This window comes from Chanodichthys erythropterus, chromosome 12, assembly GCF_024489055.1.
Source record: "Chanodichthys erythropterus isolate Z2021 chromosome 12, ASM2448905v1, whole genome shotgun sequence".
Classification (NCBI taxonomy): Eukaryota; Metazoa; Chordata; class Actinopteri; order Cypriniformes; family Xenocyprididae; genus Chanodichthys; species Chanodichthys erythropterus.
In genome coordinates this window covers 14,417,850-14,438,553 of record NC_090232.1, presented here as the reverse complement: position 1 = coordinate 14,438,553, position 20,704 = coordinate 14,417,850, and the positions used below count along the sequence as shown (strand labels likewise).

The 20,704-nt window shown below is 34.9% G+C and overlaps 1 protein-coding gene across 3 annotated transcripts in view; it reads left to right on the top strand.

Annotated features, from left to right (window-relative positions):
* The window catches only part of dlc1 (DLC1 Rho GTPase activating protein), a 149,772-nt gene that overhangs the window by 41,466 nt on the left and 87,602 nt on the right, over positions 1–20,704 (top strand). The window lies entirely within an intron of this gene.

Here is a 20,704-nt window from a genome sequence, read left to right as displayed (position 1 = left end):
CATACAAAACTATGAATTTTGAACGATCGCTAGGAAATATAAACTTCAATTTTTAATCATACTTGCAGGTTGAGATTCAGAGGAACAAGCTGGTCCGAATGAACTAGTCACTGATCCATATTTTAAGACCAAGTGTTTTGTGAATCCTGCGTGAAACTCCCCGAGGTTTGAGAAGCAGTCGTCAGTAATGACGGGAATACAACAAAAGATTGTACTGCTTTGGTATTGTTGAAAAAAAATATTTCCCCTGGTGTCTGCGCGTGCAACAAGTGGGCAGGTATGCTAATGTTTCGTTGTGACTTCACAACGAAACGGCTTGGGATTCATTTTACAAACGAATTGTGGATTTAATTGACTCAGAGTCGACTCTTAGGCTGCGTCCGAAAACCTAGGTAGCTGTCTTGCTGCCTCGTTGTCTTATAAGAGAATGACTTGTACAGCAGCATTTGTGCATGAAGGTACCTCACGAAACTGATTTCGGACAGACTTTTGAGGCAGCGTAACAGTTTAATGATCTACAGCAATATAGCGCGAGCTTTGGTAAGAACTAAACAAATATTTAATTACTACAGTAGTAATTTCTCGATAGAAATGATATCAAAATTGAAATATGTTGATCAAAATCGTACATTTATACACAAACTGAGCAGAAAACGCAACCTTCGGACGCCATCTTTATTTTTCTAGCTCAACTGTCACAGAACGGAAAGCACAGGATTGTGGGATATCAAAGGCAGCTAAGGATACATCTATGCTTCCTTCAAAAATCGATCTGAGGAAGGTATCTCATGAGAGAGGAAGTGAAGCTAACATTGGATTCGAACGTGCCTTGATGCCTTCTTACCTTGAAATGTGTCCTCGGAAGGCAGCATTTTCCAGTTTTCAGACGCAGCCTTACTTTTGAGAGACAATTACGGAAGAGGATTAGGGCCAAGCAATAATAAAAAAATAAAACCATCTCGAGATTAAAGTTGTTAAATTTCGAGAAAAAACTCGTTAAATTTCGAGAAAAAGGTCGAGATAAAATGTTGAGAATAAACTCATTAAATTACGAAAAAAAACTCGTTACATTTCAAGAAAAAAGTCGAGATAAAATGTTGACAATAAACTCATTAAATTACGAGAAAAAAGTTGTTAAATTACGAGAACAAATTCATTAAATTATGTGAAAAATGATGTTAAATTTCGAGAAAAAACTATAAACTATAAAATTAAATTACGACATTTTATCTCGACTTTTTTCTCGAAATTTAACAGCATTTTTCTCATAATTTAACGAATTTGTTCTCGTAATTTAACAACTTTTTTCTCATAATTTAATTACTTTATTCTCAACATTTTATCTCGACATTTTCTCAAAAATGTAACAATTTTTTTTTCTCGTAATTTAACGAGTGTCACGAATGCGGTCTCTGTGACTTCCTCCGATTGCCACCTGAGGGCACCCTCACCGGAGTATTAATATTTGCTGGACTACATCACCCATAATCCCCCACCTGGACTGATCACACATGCACCTGATCCATATCATCCTGGACTATTTAAGACACACACACGCACACGCACACGCACACGCACACGCACACGCACACGCACACGCACACGCACACGCACACGCACACGCACTCGCACTCGCACTCGCACTCGCACTCGCACTCGCACTCGCGAAGTCTTGTTCTGCCTATGACATTTCTGAGCGTTTTCTACCTTGTATTGATTCCTGTGTATGACCCTGGACTGTTTACTACCTCTGAGTTTTGCCTGCCACCTACCTTGTGATTCTACTGCCTGTTTACTGGATATCCTTGTCTTGCTCGCTGCCTGTCCTGATCATCTGCCTGGTACTGATTCTGATTTCGTCTTGCCTCTGATACTGTATCTGCTGTTCTCTGACCCCTGCCTGTACGACTAGGATTACTGTTTAATAAAGCTGCACATGGATCCCATCGAGTCTCCAGCCTCGTTACAACGAGTTTATTCTCAACATTTTATCGACTTTTTTCTCGAAATTTAATGACATTTTTCTCATAATTTAACAAATTTGTTCTTATAATTTAACGACTTTATCTCGACTTTTTTCTCGAAGTTTAAAGACTTTTTTTCTCGTAATATAACGAGTTTATTCTCAACATTTTATCTCGACTTTTTATTTGAAATTTAACAACTTTTTTCATAATTTAATGTTTATTTTCAACATTTTATTTTGACATTTTTCACGAAATTTAACAACTTTAATATTGAGATGGTTTTATTTTTTTATTATTGCTTGGCCCTAATCCTCTTCCGTAGACAATAGCTTTATATACAGTGCACTTTCAGATTTAAACCACTGCAGGGTGTTTTCATTCACTTAGAGCTATGTTACACACTACATGAAAGGTAATTTTCAAATATCCATAATAGGGGCACTTTAATGCTAGTAAATAAAAATACTATAGATCATTGTTCATGTTCACAGTGCATTAAGTAATGCTAACAGATACAGCTTTTAATTTTAAAAATGTATTATTTGATTTTGAAAATAACATTAAAAATTATGAAATTCTGTAAAAGTATTGTTCATTGTAAGTTGTAGTTAACTAATGCTATATTTATATTAATAATATTTAAATAATATTTGTTAATATTTAATGATCACACTTAAGAGTAGGGTTCCGATTCTCACTATTAACTAACTATTAATTCTGAATTTTGCCTCAATAATCTCCTAATTACTGTGTATTAATAGTTAGTAAGGTAGTTGTTAAGTTTAGGTATTGGGTATGATTTAAGGGATGTAGAATATGGTCATGCAGAATAAGGGGCATTAATATGTGCTTTATAAGTACTTATAAATGGCAATATCCTAGTAATATGCTAATAAGCAAGTAGTTAATAGTAATACTTAGACCCTAAACTAAAGTGTTGCCCTTTTATTATACTAAATTATAAAAATTATAAGAAAGCTACAATATGTTTTTTTTATTTTATTTATATATGAGAGAGAGAGAGAGATTATAAAACAAGTTAAATTGTCTTAATTTTGCTCAATATGTTTCTGAATCTAATCTGTACTTGAAATTCCCCCTTATCTCAATTTGATCCTTTGGTTTCATCTTTAAGTCTGTAGTTATCTTGACTGAGGTAATGGAAAAAATGAAGCAAGTAGCTCATTGAATGACTGTATCCATTTAATCTTGATTAATGGGTCAACATAGCAGAGTGCTCAGACAGAGTTCAAGGAGATGAGAGATGAGAAATGGAGCCAGAGAGAAGAACATTAAAACACTATAATGCATGGCACAGGTAATGCAAGCTTATGTGTTTGAGCAAGTATGCACAGACACACGCAGACATCATAGCGTAGAGCATGTGTTTCAAAGTACAGATTCCTGTTTACAAGAGAAACTACTGTTTACACTGACACTTACTCAATGTCTGTGTCCATCAAGTGTGTGTATGTGTTTGTTTGCAAGTGTGTGCCCACTCACACACCTTTTTGTTTGTTCGTTCCTGCCATTCCTAACTGGATTACATAAGCGTACCTGGTAAACACATGAAAGATTAATCCTTTTGATACACAGACTAACACAGCTAACTAGCACATACTTTCTCTTGCTCTTACATCTTTGCTCTTGCTAAGGTATGTCGGAGCACTAGGCCTATAGCTAAAAGGCCTGGGCTACCATTCATTGCTAATGTATTTGAACTACCATGACAGTGAATTTCAAGAAGTTTATTGAGGTGTCCCTGTATGTCCATAATATGTTTGTGTGGTTCAGTTATGTTATGAGGGGGAAATGTCCCCACAAAAATGGCATTATCTGAAGTCCTTGTGGGGAAATTTTTTTGGGCCCTGTGATCTTATAATTCATATTAAGTGTAGTTTATTGACAATTTAAAAATGCAGAATGTTTTCTGTGATGGGTAGGGCTAGGGTTAGATGACCGAATATACAGTATAAAAATCATTATGTCTATGGAATGTCCCCAAAAACCCACTTATAATAATGGTAACACTATACTATTTACTAAAGTTCATTAGTTAAACATTAGTCAGTGGTGTAATGTAACGAAGTAATAATACTTCGTTACAGTACTTAAGTATTTTTTGGGAGAATCTGTACTTTACTTGAGTTTTTATATTTCTGTCAACTTTTACTTTTACTCCACTACATTTCCTAAATAAATTATATACTTTTACTCCGATACATTTTCCCAAAGCATTTTCGTTACTTACTACAAAATAAAGTCGGAAGAACACAGACTGCAAGCAAGCATGTGCAAACAAGTGCTCGCACAACCGCGGTTGATTTAATTTTCCGGGTTGCGTCCATTGCTGGAGCGGCTGAGAAGTGCGCTGTCATTACGAGCATAGATTATGAGACATTACGAGAGCGGCCTCTAGAGGCGAAATAAAAACTGTCACTGATGCCTCGTAATATGGTTTCTTTTGACACGTGATGTGAGGCTGCGCGCTGCACAGAGCGGGTCACTTCAAAACGATTTAAAACGGACAACAAAACGGTATGTTATACAATGTACACTACAGTACATGTTTTCATATCACTATAAAGTAATTAGTTTGTTGACTAGATGCTGCATTAGTGGAGAACAGTATGTTTGTCGTCGAGGCTGACATTAGTAGTAACCTCAAGCGGTTAAAACAATGTGACAAAAAAAAAAAAAAAAAACACCAACTGTTTAATGTCAAGATTGTTACCATTCATTTGCATTAGTTTATAACTATTTGTTCGCTGTTATGCATTCATTATCCGGCGAAGTTGCATATTTAAACTGTATTCTCATACAGTGACAGAAGAATAACAAATCAGAAATGTCTATTCAATTTCAGTTTTTTATCGGCACTGTAACACATATTTTGTTTAGATAATCATACATTTTTCTAAAATAGAGCCAAATAATGTGTGAAAGTACACATATAATAGACCCATGCTATGCCTTTGTATGTAAAGATGGTAATTTTTAAGAATGACTGTTTGGATTTATATGAAATAGTAACATTTTACAATAAGAGTACATTTGTAACATTGGTTAAGGTTAATAAAAGTATTGTTAATTTTTTATTTCATCATTTACATTTTAACATTTTAAAGTTGTCTCTTGCATTAGTTATAATGCACTATAAATTAACATGAACAAATCATCAATGTATAATTAATATATTAGTATTTTTTATGAATAAAAATTACAATAAACCTTTAGCCAATTTAAAGAAACAAAATGTAAGAGTTAAAACTGAACACAATCTTGCTGCTCAAACTGTGTATAGAACAATTTTTAATATTTTTTTTTTTTGCTCCTTTTGTATTTTACATTTACTTGTACTTTTACTTTCAATACTTAAGTACATTTAATATCAAAAAAATTATTTTCATACTTAAGTACAAAAAATATCACATACTTTAAAACTTTTACTCAAGTAACATTCTAAACAGTGACTTTGACTTCTACCAAAGTCATTTTCTGGCAAGATATCTATACTTTTTCTCAAGTATGGTTTTCGAGTAGGCTACTTTATACACCACTGACATTAGTTAATGTATTAACTAACATAAACTAACCATGAGCAACACATTTGTTACTGTATTTACTAATCTTCGTTAACATTAGTTAATGAAAATACAGTTGTTCATTGTTCGTTCATGGTAGTTCACAGTGCATTAACTAATGTTAACAAGATTTTAATAATGTATTAGTAAATGTTGAAATATTAACAAGGATTAAATGCTGAATAAGTCCAGTTCATTATTAGTTTTCTCAAATATTAAGCAGCACAACTGTTTTCAACATTGATACTAATAATAATAACATTAATAAAATGTTTCTTGAGCAGCAAATCAGAATGTTTGAATGATTTCTAAAGGATCAAATGCAAGAGCATATAAGAGACTTATTTTAAAATCATAAAAAAAATACTGACCCTGAACTTTTGAAACATACCCTTATTTATTACCCTTAAAATGAACATTCAGCTGTTTTCTAAGTAATGTATTGTAGTTTTAGTGTGGACACTCTCTATTTAAATCCGTTCTAGCTTGGAGAGTAGTTCTCTTCAACAATATTACACATTTTTCAACCCAAAATATTTCAGTAGTTTTGTCTGGTTTTGTAACCCCTTTTTACTGCAAACACCATTCATTTGTACCACTGAATATTCATTTGAATATTTAATAATTCAAAACTCCTTCATATCAAAGTTATGGTACCACCTTCCCTAAGTGTTTATGAATAATTTATCTCTGTTGCTTTTAATGGAGCTGAAATTAAAGGTTTTGTTTTTGTTTGTTTGTTTTTAGATACCAAATGACAGTAGGTTTTCCATTAAATGCTGATAAACAGCTTAACTGTGGAGAAGGCTTATTTCCCCTATCAATTTTAAGTTAAAGCTCGCCTTGGTGAGAATGAGAGAGATACTGGGTAGCAAATGAGCAAAAAAAAAAAAAAAAAAAAATGTTTTTAGAGAAGGATGTGGAAAATTGAACCTCATTTTTGACCTTAAGCAGGAAATCTGTGTTTTCTGAAATGTTCAAGGTCAGGCGTGCTGTATCAGGCATTCTTAGAGTGCAAAACAAGGGCTTTGTCTTGCTCTGTGTGACAGAGAAAATAAGGGAAAAAGCAGACATGACACATGAATAGAATGATATCATTGGTTTTACACATCACAAAGACCCACTCTGAGATTTTGGTTTATGTAAGAGGATTAAAATGAAAGAGATAGTTGTGTTTAGGGGACGCTAGCAGTCATGGAAAACATCTAAGCTGCCTTATGAATATGCTTTCTCCCCATTCAGATTAATTTATATCTGCCATGAGTATTTTCAGCAGTCGTTGACTAACAATATTCATTCACTCAAAAATGTTTTTTTTCAGCAGTCTGAATATGTGGTACAGTTACACGTGTGGTTGTGTTTGCCTGTAAGGACATATTACAGTCTTTGTTTCTCTCCTCATATGAGCCAGAACCCTGAATGTTTCGGCCCACTTTCATCTCGTAACTCAAGCTTGTCAAGAGCACAAGAAGTTTAGTATATTTGGCTTGCAGCGTAGTGTTGATAGCTCATTGGCCCGGCATGGGCAGAACTCAGTATTTTTGTCTGAGGCCCCTGAGGTCTCAGCATAAGAAATCTATCTGTCTTAAGGGGTTTTTGTCTGTCGGAATTGGCGTCATATTTGTATATCAAACAAAGAATGGCAGCCAAAGTGAAGTACAGTCATTTGTTGACTATAACTTTATAGGTTTGAAATGGCAGGAGATTGAGGGATGTGCATGACAGGATCCCCTGTGTGTGGAAGCATTGATAACTATAAATCATGATGTAAATATGTAAACACGCACAGGCAGAGGGGAGCTGGAAACAGATGCTATGTACAGTACACACCCACAAACACACATACATTCTTACAGGGATATTACATTTTTATTTTATTTTTTATTTTTTTTATTTTGTTATTTTTTTAAATGTGAATATAAATGTGACATAATGCAGTACTTTGTATTATATGATATTTATAGTATGGATGAATGAATTATTAAATATAATTTGCATTTTGTGATATTCATAGCAAAAATGAGTGAATGAATGAAAGCATAAAAATAAAAGTGAATGAATGCGTATAATTTTCATTATGTGATATTTATAATAAAAAAATTAAATTGAATGAATATACTTTGAATTATGTGATATGCATAGTAAAAATAAAAGTGAATGAATGAGTATACTTTGCATTATGTGATATTCATAGTAAAAAATAAGTGAATGAATGAATAAATTAATGAGTAAACTTTGTATTATGTAATATTCATAGTAAAAATTAAAGTGAATGAATGAATGAATGAATGAGTATACTTTGCATTATGTTATAGTCATAGAAAAAGTGAATGAATGAATAAGTATACTTTGCATTATGTGATATTCATAGTAAAAAAGTGAATGAATGAATGAATGAATGAGTATACTTTGCATTATGTGATATTCATTGTAAAAAATGAATAAGTATACATTGCATTATGTGATATTCATAGTAAAAAAGTGAATGAATGAATGAGTATACTTTGCACTATGTGATATTCATAGTAAAAATAAGTGAATGAATGAATTAATTAATGAGTAAACTTTGTATTATGTAATATTCATAGTAAAAATTAAAGTGAATGAATGAATGAATGAGTATACTTTGCATTATGTTATAGTCATAGAAAAAAAGTGAATGAATGAATAAGTATACATTGCATTATGTGATATTCATAGTAAAAAAAGTGAATGAATGAGTATACTTTGCATTATGTGATATTCATAGTAAAAAAAAATAAGTGAATGAATGAATAAATGAATGAGTAAACTGTGCATTATGCAATATTTGTAGTAAAAAATAAAAGTGAATGAATGAATGAATGTGTATTTTGCATTATGTGATATAGTAAAAAATTGTGGATGAATGAATAAATCTTTATTAATCGTATGGCTTTGTCTAATAGTTTGGGGTTTTTAATCTCACAATTGCAACATTATTTCTCATAACTGAAACTTTATTTCTTATTGTGACTTTTTTTTCTTCAAATGCAACTTTCTATTTCACTATGTGACTTATTTCTTATTGCATACTCATTTTATTTTAATTAATTAATTCTTTTTATTTATTTATTCATTTTGTGGTTTCCATATTTATGCACAGGAAAATTTCCTTGCTCAGAGGTTCCTCTTTCATTGCTCTTGAGCTAATGTGTGATGACTGCTCCGAGACACGAATGGTTGAGGATCCAAATGCAGTATTTTACCCCTTATGAAAGCCTTGTTTACACTGCACGCATCTGTTAACTTCGTCTGTAGGCTACAGCAAAATGAAGTATGACATAGCAATAAACACAATTAAACCAAACAAAATATAACCATTTAGCCATTAAAAACATGAAAAAATCAAGGAATGAATGTCAGACAGGCAAATCTTGTGGTCTCGTGAATCCACCCGCTTCGCTTCTGCAATGCTTCTGGTGTGAGTTAAGAGGGTAATTGAGAATGAATGGGGGAAAGATTTGATATGATCGGTTATGGTTGGACATGATTGGTTTGTGCAATAAATCCCGTCTCTTGTTTTCATCCGGGTTCTTGTCGAATTGGCCTGAATGAATACAATGATGGTGTTAATGGGAAGACTAATTAAAAAGTAAGTAAACAAGTGTCACTTAGATATCACCGCTTTATGTCATGTCAAAATCAACCTTGAAATGGCCTGAAAACATGATGAGTGAGCAATTAGCGTGGTTAAATTTTAGGTACATCTTCATGTCTGTGACCACTGACCAGTGTGAACAAACTTGATGACTGTTGAAAATAAATTGACTATTAAAAAGAAAAGCTGAACATTAGTTCACAAATAATATTGGCTATGTACTATTAATATTATGGAATAAATGTAAAAATGCGTAAAAACACTAACTTTATACTTGCTTTTAATAAATAGAACATTACATAGTGTAAAAATACAAAATAGAAATTGTATTTGGTCTTTTTTATGTAATGTTTATTTAACCAGGAAAATTTGTGTAACAGGGACATAAATTTACATTTGATATATTAAAAAAATTATAACTTTGCCTCTTAAAAACACCACCGCACACCACTGGTCAAAACACAGGTGAGCAATCCAATCAAAGATAAAGTCCAGGGTCCAGGGGCCCGTTCTCCGTACGTCGCTAACTCGGTTGGAATTGATTGATGACAATTTGGCATGATCTTGAATTGTTTGTTTCTTCAACACTCATCCTGGACTTGCTGCCATAGCAACAGGTCCATAAGCTTAAACCTGCTCGTGAGCAGGCTTATTTCATGTAAACAGGATTAGATTGCATCTTTTTAAGTGGAATTGATACTTAAATCTGTCCCAGCCACTGCTAATTTATTTCAAGAGTACTCTACTTATCCAGGGACAATAATTTAAAATCCAAAACCATGTTGTATGCTGAGGTAAATGCGCTTGTTGTGTGTGTGTAACCTGCATGTGATGGTATTTTGGCCTGCTGGGAACTCATGAAGAGCTTATAAAATGTGTAAAGAAGTCAAAACAGCGGCGGGAATCCATCCGTCACACCCAAACAGTCTGCTGTGTGGAGACGCGCGTCTGATGCCTGTGATGGGCAAACTCAAGACTATGACAAGAAAAACCGACGTGCGTGAGGATTTTGTCCTTTTTAGGGTCTCGTCTTCCTGTTTTTGGTTCGTTTACATGTCTTTAGTCCGTGTTGCATTCATATATCATTCGAACCGCACCAGAGTTCGTTTGGAAGCAGACCGAGACCTTTTCAGTGGTCTCAGGGTGCTTTCACGCCTGCCTCATTTAGTTCGGTTGAATCGTACCAGAGTTTGTTTGCCCCTTTGGTGCGGTTCGTTTGGGCAGGTGTGAAAGCAGCAATCGCACTTGGGTGCGCACCAAAAGCGGACCAAACAAGCGTACCGAGACCTGCTTGAAGAGGTGAAAGCAATCGACCCAGTTAACGGACCAACGAACTAAATGATATCATTTTGATAATGGAAAATATGATATAAAAAGCAGTAATGTCTGATTCTGTGAGTGAGCACATTATTTACCATATCTGAAAACCAACGAGCGCCTCTGTTGTGTAATTACACTTCTCCGTGCGAGAATGCTGTCCCGACAAAGTCTCAATTCCCGCTCTGCTTCATTATAAAATTCAGATGGTCTCTCTCGACAGACACACGGACAACAGGTCGCCTACTAGACAGCGCTGGGAAATCCAGAGACGGAGAGAGAGAGAAAGAGCGCGGGTTTGAATTTGCCGCAGCTAATATGAATGGAGAATATAATTTAACTGAGGTAGAGGCGGCTACATTTATAAAGTGTTTGTTTGTGTCTCGACAGTTACAAATAAAGCCACAATAAGCTCATGGAGCTAGCTTGTCAATCATTATTTTGATGGATGACGCAGCGAAAACTCTGACCAATAAGAGGACAGTTGTACTCGCATGTGACTTGCCTGAACAGAACAACATTGTAACAAATTTAGTCCCTGTTTTGGAACAAAACAAGCGATCCATAGGTGTGAAAACACCCTCAGTCCGCTTGTTTGGTGCGCACCAGGGTTCGGATGGCAGCGTTCACACATGCTCAATGAACCACACTAACAGAGCAATCGCACCAGGGTTCGTTTTAATCGAACCAAACATGACAAGTGTGAACGCACCCTAAATGTTGTGTAGTCTATCATACTATAGGCACAGCCTGTTTTACTCATTGAAAGATTTATACGTGATGGAATTATTGGTTTTCAATTGTATTGGAGTCTTACACTAATGCTTGTACAGTTACTCTGAGCCGTGCATTAATTTGAATGGTGACAGCTATTATGGGAGTGGCTTTATGCATATAACTTGATCTTGACTTTAATTAATGCTGGCACATAACAAATCTGCTTCAAAGATACAATTAAATGAATTGCGAATTACAACATTGAAATAAAAATGTACTACTATATCTAAATATTTGGGAATCATGTAAAAAAAAAAAAAAACAGTGCACATTTCATTCATCTATTATAACATTTATGTCGTAATGTCATGTCGTTCGCTTGGCTGTTTCATTATAAAGGTCCAGAAATTCGTCAAGTTTTTGTCAGGTGTCTTTTCAAATTATATGATGTCATTACGTTGCTGTCTTGCCGCCAGCCAGTCGCTGCATTGTTGATCGTGGTTTCGAGTATCGATACATCTGCCCTTTACAAGAAACACGAAAATGCGCAGTAATCTCAGATAACTTAATCCTGATATTTTAATCCATTCCAAAAATTCATTTAAAGAAACAAATTAGCCAGAGATCCATTATCACAATTAGAAGATCTAGCATCTGTCAAATCATCTCAGATGTATTTAGCGAGGTACCCCAGGCAAAAACAGGGAAAATCCAGGAATGCAATAAAACCAAAGAAACAAATGCACAGGAGAAAACAAGGTACAAAGGCTCAGAAATGCATTATACAAGATCTAGCATTGAGTGACTGAATGAACCAGGTTAATATAGACAGAAACACAAAGATAATGAGGTGATGAGACACAGGTGTAAGCAATCATGGTTGATCAGTCCAGGCAGAGGATTATGGGAAATGGAGTCTTTGACAGTTGTTTTATTCCATTTTGGTGTTTATGATAAGTCTATGGGAAAAATAAAAATAAATACAAATTAGAAAAAAATGTTACATAATATAAATATGCAAAGCTATAAATGAATATGAACAGGATAACTCCGATGTGATCTTGGAAGAATTTGATGAGAAATGTTGGAGTTCATGTTAAAATCTCTGACTTGTGATTGTTGACTTTGGTATCTTGGCGAATCTGAGCAGTTTGTGAGATGGATCTTTTTTTTCAAACTCACATGTGAGAGTCTTTCAGCAGAAAAATCTGAGTAGCACGAGATATAAAACAGAGTATCCATTTGATCTCAATTTAATCTCATTGCTCTCTAGAACTAGTCATGTGATTTTGTGTGTGTATGGTTTCCAGGTAGAGTGAAATGTATAAATATAGATAAATTCATTAAAAGTATAAGGAGACATTGTGGATCAAAGTGGATATTTTAGAGGTTTTAGGATGGATGTACAAGGCTAGGCATAAATTCTCAGTTGTCTTTGATTTTTAGCATCCAGGCAGCATTGGTCTTGCTCTTTTGTCTCTTTCTCGGACCACTGTGCCCAGCAGGGTAATTAGCCCCCTCCTCATGTGCCTCTGCATGGCACCCTAATCCTGCACCATAGGTTAGCCTCATTTCTTGTTTTCCCAAAGTGCCGTCTGCTTAATTCAGCATCTTCCATTGTTATTGGATCCTGGATTATACTGGATTACAGGGATTTGCATCCCGACTTTCTTTCTCTAATCCACAGAGTCAATTAGGGCCAAAAAAAAGGGGGAAATACCAGCTATTGTGAGGTTAGTGACATTTGGAGGGAATGTTCTTCACCATAAGAGTATGAATCTCTCCAGAAATCACATATATTTCCTGATCTTGCCTTTTTTTTATTGAACCATCAACCTTTCTAGCCTATAGGGAATGCAAATTATTTCAAGGCATAGAGAGAGACAACTGTCCCTTACTGACCAGTTCCATTCAATTCTAATTTTGATATGTAGCATTTTACAGTACAAACTGTTATAAACCAACGGATTATAGTGCCTTGGAAATCCCCAATGAGCAAGCAAAAAGCAACTGAGGCATGACAAAACCTAAAAATAATATTAGCTTGGGATCAGTCATTGTCCTCTTTATGTCCTTTGTAAGTAGAATTGGTACAAATAGTCTTTTCTTTGGTACCCTCATTGTCCAGTGCTGTACTTTTACTTCCTGTGGGTCCCTAAACATCAAATTGTTCAAACCATACCACATGCACAAAAGATTATTGTATATTTTTACAGTAGCATGATAAGACCATATATATATATATATATATATAATATTGCAATATCATAATGATGGAAATACCAGGATATTGAAATACACTTGTTGGTGATAGGATTAGTTATAGTATTAAACTTTTGAGTTTGTATATTCAAGTTCTCATCAATACGATTGGACCGTTTCTGTATGCAGCTGGCTTGGATTGTAGTTTGAAATGTCAACAGTGATAACTGAGTCAGGGATACAGTTTACGCCATGTAACATGCCCTGAGGGACAGTTTACATCACTTCCTGCCAAAATGGTTTGGATAAAACATATGGAAGTTATTATGGGGTAAAGAAGAGTGTTCTCACCGCGGAGAGGGAGAAAAAAAAAAGGTTGGTTTTTTCCCACGTTTCTCAGTGCACGTGCAGGAATGCCTTCATTAGTTATGGAAAATGTTTGCGGTTCAGGGGGTATTGATAGCATCTGTGTGTCTGCATACTCTATGAACAGAATATATATATATATATATATAATATATATATATATAATATATGAGTATAAACACTAAATAAGGTCCCTTTTGAATCAGAAGCAGTACCTGGTTTGTATATACAGTACATGCACATAATATGTGTATATGTATCTTTATCATTACGTTCTTCTTTAATAAACACATTTGTATCTGTCAAAGAAGGTGCAGTAAGAATGGTCATTAAGACACACGCACACACACACTCACACATACCCACTCAGACTTTGGGTGGGCCAGCCAGACCCCTACCAGCTGCACATTCTTAACCAGACTAGGGGGCTGGTATATTTTGCTCTTCAACCTGCTCCACACACACACATTGTGAATTGTGGGGACATTCCATAGGCGCAATGGTTTTTATACTGTACAAACCGTATGTCGCCCTACACTACCCCTACCCCTAAACCTTACCATCACAGGAAACTGTGCACATTTTTACTTTCTCAAAAAAACTCATTCTGTATGATTTATAAGCCTTTTGAAAAATGGGGACATGGGGTAATGTCCTTATAAGTCACCCTCTCCTTGTAATACCTATGTTATACCCATGTCATTATACACATTTGTATATTGTATATTTCCTGATATGTCACAAAAATGCGTGCACACACACACACACACACACACACACACACACACACACACACACACACACACACACACACACACACACACACACACACACACACACAGAGAGAGTAAATAAGTACTTGAGTGCTTTGCCCCGTTGTTTTTTCTGTTGGACATCTGATACGACCTCTGATCCCTAATGCCGTGACAACCTGTGCCCAGGGACCTTACAGGCCAAAAAATGTGACCCAATCCTGCCCCATAACGACATGGGACACACACTTGCACACATGATTGCATACTTAAACACACACACACATACAAAAAAAAAAAAAAAACTCTCACTCTCATGACTGAAATGTAACATATGACATTTGTGTACTTGGGTGGTCCCGTGCTGCCGGGCAAGTGTGATGGACCCTGAAGAATTACTACACTGTAAACAATTTTTTCCGCACTCAATTTTAAAAACGGTGAAATGTTTTAAGTTCTAGATTTTCAGTTTTGTCATTGCAGTGATTCTAGAGTGTTGTGGATAGTTGTCATGGTGTTGCTATGTGGTTGTTAAGGTGTACTAAGGATCTGTTTACACCTGGTATTAAGATGTGTTTTGGTCGATCGGATCACAAGTAGCAAGGCAGACACATACCCATCTAATCCATCTCTTTTGTTCACTTTCAAGGGAGGGTCTATGGGCAGGTAAATGTATGTGTTTTTTTTTTCTTCTTCTTCTTTTTTTCAGATCTTTCAATATAATGGACAAAATAAGCTTGTGAAATTCAAGTACATGACGACGGAAAACATACAGAGAGCATCAGCTTTCGTTTCTGCTCTGATAGCCGCAAGGCCACACCAAATGCTGTGAGTGCATGTTAGAAATCAGGAATGGCAAGAGAACACTGTGCTTGGTACGTTTTTCATCCTCAAACCAAACTTGGGGCATGTCTAGCTAGCACGCTTCCCATAATATTTACACATTAGGTCAGTAGGTGGAGAGTAATAGCTATAGCTAATAGTTATTTCTATTATTTATTTGTTTCTATTCATTTATTCATCTCATTGTCCTATTTTTATTCCACCTCATTCCCTGTTTCCTCTCTGTCTTTCTTCTTTTGTTCTGAGCTCATTTTAACCATCTTTCCACTCATATGAGGGTGGTGGGTGGTGTGTTTGGGATAGCACATGATAACAGAGCTCTGACTCAAATATAGTTATCCTGAGTATGCCAGAAGCTCTCCAAAGTATTAATAGTATTTCACTGTCGGTGGCCTTGAGTTGTTTCTGTGAATTTGAGAAAACAACAGGCCCACACATAAAGGAATGTAGAGTGTGGACTGTGGTGGTCACAGTCACGCTATGATAATATGGCTAACTCTCTACTGCATCATGTTTCATAGTATTTGGAGACTCGTAATTTGACATTATGGTTGCGAAACCTGAGTTGACGGGTTGTGGGCTTTTTAATGCACACTATTTTGTGCAATGCTTTACAATCGTGTTGGCATGCATGTCTATGTATGAGTGTTTGTGGGTGATTTACTGTTGATATCTCGCAGTGTGCCAGCATGGGACTTTTTTGCCGTTAGCTAACAATGCAAAGGTCATTATTTAGCCGTAAATCTGAGAACCATCAATGTTGCTGGGAAGTTTTTTTTTTTTTTTTTTTTATACTGATTATGTCTATCTATGTTTATCTGTCTGTGTGATTCAGATAAACCATTCAGGTATGTGTGAGTAAACCCATGTGTGTATTGGTGTCAGTGTGTGTTCCCTAGACAGATTGGGTGCAAGACAACGCTTTATCCAGACATCAGTATCAGCACCATCAACAAGGAGTGGAATGCAATGGGTGGATTTGTCCTCAGCTATGGAGAAATAGTGCTGTTTGGTAGAATATATTTTAAGGAGAGGAAAAGTCTTGAGTCTAACCTACGGAAGAGGATTAGGGCCAAGCAATAATAAAAAATAAAACCATCTCGAGATTAAAGTTGTTAAATTTCAAGAAAAAAAGTCGAAATAAAATGTTGAGAAAAAACTCATGAAATTACGAGAAAAAACTCGTTAAATTTCAAGAAATAAGTCAAGATAAAATGTTGAGAATAAACTCGTTAAATTACGAGAAAAAACTCGCTAAATTTCGAGAAAAAAATGTCGAGATAAAATGTTGAGAATAAACTCATTAAATTACAAGAAAAAGTTGTTAGATTATGAAACAAATTCATTAAATTATGAGAAAAAAGTCGTTAAATTTTGAGAAAATGAATTTATTCTCAACATTTTATCTCGACTTTTTTCTCAAAATTTAATGACATTTTTCTCATAATTTAACACATTTGTTCTCGTAATTTAACAACTTTATTCTCAACATTTTATCACGATTTTTTTCTCGAAATTTAACAAGTTTATTCTCATCATTTTATCTCAACTTTTTTCTTGAAATTTAATGAGTTTTTTCTCGTACTTTAATGAGTTTATTCTCAACATTTTATCTCCACCTTTTTCTCGAAATTTAACGTTTTTTTTCTCAAAATTTAACAACTTTAATCTCGAGATGGTTTTATTTTTTTATTATTATTTGGCCCTAATCCTCTTCCGTACTAACCTGAGCATTTCAGAAATTAGGGATATTAAAGGCGAAGTGTGATTTTTATTTTTTTATTTTTTTTTATGTTAAAATACTTTCTCTTATTCCAGCTTAATGGAGAGAAAATGTGCTTTCACGCCATGTTTTAATTACCATAACGATTCTGAATTGTAAAAAGCCTTCATGTGCTTGTAAAACGTGTAATTACAACTTGTTTCTGAGAGTTATGACTTTTACCACGTGGCCGCTGTATCACCTGACCACTGCAGATTTAAGGTGTGTTCAACCAATCGGTGTATGACATCAAAGTACCACAAGAGCGTTTCGAAAGCATACAGAGCTTTATGTACGTAATTACAACATGGCGTGAATACAGCTAAAGCTATACGTTAGCCAAATCCTGACCAGCCAAAATGCAACAATGATTTTATCAATGGTGTGAGTTTGAGGCGGGACTATCTGTTTTTAATTACTATGATGTTAGGTTACAGTTAACAACAGAGCCCAAACTATTCAATTCAGTTCCTATTTATTTTTCAGATATAATAAAGAAAAGTCAAATAAAAAAAAATAGACATGTAAATTGCACAAAAGGCAGGTTTTGCAATAACTTCTAAATCTAATTATAATTTCAATATTATTTTACTACTCCAATTCATTTTTGAAATATAATCTTTTACACAGTTACTGTCATAACTTGTTTTCATGAAAAGTTTATTTAAACATAACAAATTAAGATATTACTTGCACGTAAAGTAAGTATAGTGAATATATAAGCTAATATAGTGCATATGTTTAGTGAAATGCTCCCCTCTAGAGTTCATTTCTCTAGTGAACTAACATGCTGTGGACACTAAATGACTTGCCTGAGGTAAATGTAATGCTATGTGAGAAATTATAAATTAGACGTAAACATACTATGAATATCTTTCCTTTTTTTCTGCACTTTTTCCTGTAGTGGCAGTTAGCAAACAGCGTTGCATTTCTGTGGACGCCCCCTTCTGGACTGGAGAGTGACTGACTGTATTCATTGTCACACTTCACCTTTGAACATTTGTTCATCATTCACACCAAAAATCCTTTAAAAAAGTTGCCTTATCTCTTTATAGTAATGCACATGCTTTGCTATGAGAATAACAGGGATAGATGCGATACTAACATGAAAACCAAGGCAGATATTTTCACATAGTGTGATTTTTGAATGTCTGAGGTACACTATGTCCATTAAGATCACAATCACTCCTTAGATAACACTCCTTAGATATGACACTCGCACCCCTCACATACATGTATAATACCCAGTGTGCATCTGGCTTCATGGGGGGAGGATGGGTGGACGCAAAGATGAGGGTGTGTTAACAAAAAAAAAGAATGTAGACACAAAAAACAAGGGTAGATAAAATAAGACAATGTGATAACGGAGGGCAATAAAGGAATTGGGAGATAGAGATAGAACATGAAAAAACACAGAAGAAAGAGATAAAGAAGAAGAATATGCTCTGATGTTTTGAGGAGCCACATTCTTCATATAACAGGATGCATCGCTCTTTTCGAGGCAGATGATGGAGTTGTTTCTGTCAGTATGATCTGTTCCAGGGACTTTGGGATTACACAAGGTCAAAGATCAGCGGACAGAGCAGGAGTTCTATGGATGAAGGTCACCCGGAGACTGAGACCCCGACATTCCTTTGGAACCACAGAAATTCCTGTTCTGTCTGACTAAAAAGTCAACACACGAATAATGAACAATAACTAACAAAGGAACAGTTATTAATAGTTATTGCTCTTTCAGGAAAGAGTCATTTAGAGGCCCCATTAAATCAAAATTAGCTTTTTGTCTATGTCTTTTAGCTTTGAGGTCATCTAGTGTCAGTGATATTTTAGTATTCTTAGTATAGTGTAGTATTATTCATTATTTAGTATGTATTAATAATTTGAATTGGCTTTTATTTTATAATTACAGTTTTCATTTTAGTGTACATTTTAGTAATATTGTTTGTGCTTTATCATTTTCTTTAGTTCTTTAGTTTGTTTAGTTTTTGTTTTAGCTTTAACTCCATTTTAGTTATTTTAGTACTTTACCTTAAACTTATTTTATTTCGGTCAGTTCCCAAGGCAACATTTGTAATTTATAATTAGCTTTTTCACATGTAAGTTTTTCATGTAATATTTATATTTTATTTTAGAAATGTTAAAAAATAATAATATTAGCTAACAATTACAACACTGTAGTGTACTACTAAACATGTGACAGTTTGATTTTATATATATATATATATATATATATATACACAGTCTCTTTTTTCTAGAAAAACAGACCGAAAGTATTAATGACTCATCCTAGACTATGTAGATTTTTGTCCAATCAGATCCTCTCAAGCAATGAAAATGTCCCTCCACAAACTACCACCTGGAACTGCATGGCAAGCATACTATGGCAAACCATGGTTTATTGTGACATATATGTCCCACCAAATGACAGTATGTCCCACCAAAACTTCCTGTTTAAGCACAGGAAGAGATTTTGCAAAGGTCATTAACCAAATCCGCAATTGTGCTAAATTTGGAAAGCGTATGCCAAGCAGATTAATCATTCTTCCAGGCAAAATACTGAGGCTGAAATAATCACTTAGACACACTTTTTTGGTATTTTTCATCTGTGTGTTTTCCACTGAGACGTGCCGACATGGTAAAACTATGCAGCGGTTTCTTTTTGTCTCATACCCTCCGTGGTTGAAAAACAAACTTTTATCAGTGTTATCAGTAAGTACACACATGATCTAACAAATTATGGATAATACATTATGGACATATGAAGATAAAACAAACTATCAGGCATTTTAGAGGATATGTAAGCATATGTCTCTCTCTCTCTCTCTCTCTCTCTCTCTCTTTCTCTTTCTGTGTGTGTGTTTTTTTTGTGACATAGGACACAAATGTGTATAATGACATGGGTATGACATAGGTATTACAAGAAAAGGGTGACTTATGAGGTCATTATCCCATGTCCCCACTTTCCAAAAGGCTTATAAATCATACATTGTTTTTTTTTTTTTTTTTTTTTTTGAGAAAGTAAAAATGTGACAGTTTTTTGTGATGGGTTGGTTTAGGGGTAGGGGTAGTGTAGGGGGATAGAAAATACGGTTTCTACAGTATAAAAACTATTACACCTATGGAATGTCCCCACAATTCACAAAAACAAACCTGTGTGTGTGTGTGTGTGTGTGTACTTGTTTTTGTGAAATATCAGGACACAAATGTGTATAATGACATGGGTATGACATAGGTATTACAAAAAGAGGTGAAATATGAGGACATTCAGCATGTCCCCACTTTTCAAAAGGCTTATAAATCACACAGAATGAGTTTTTGTGAGAAAGTAAAAGTGTGCACAGTTTCCTGTGAGGGTTAGGTTTAGGGGTAGGGGTAGTGTAGGGGGATAGAAAATACGGTTTGTACAGTATAAAAACCATTACGCCTATGGAATGTCCCCACATTTCACAAAAACAAGTATGTGTGTGTGTGTGTGTGTGTGTGTGTGTGTGTGTGTGTGTGTGTGTGTGGTACAGGTATACCCTACGTTATGAGGACAAAATCTCCCCACAAAGATGGCAATATCCAAAATCCTT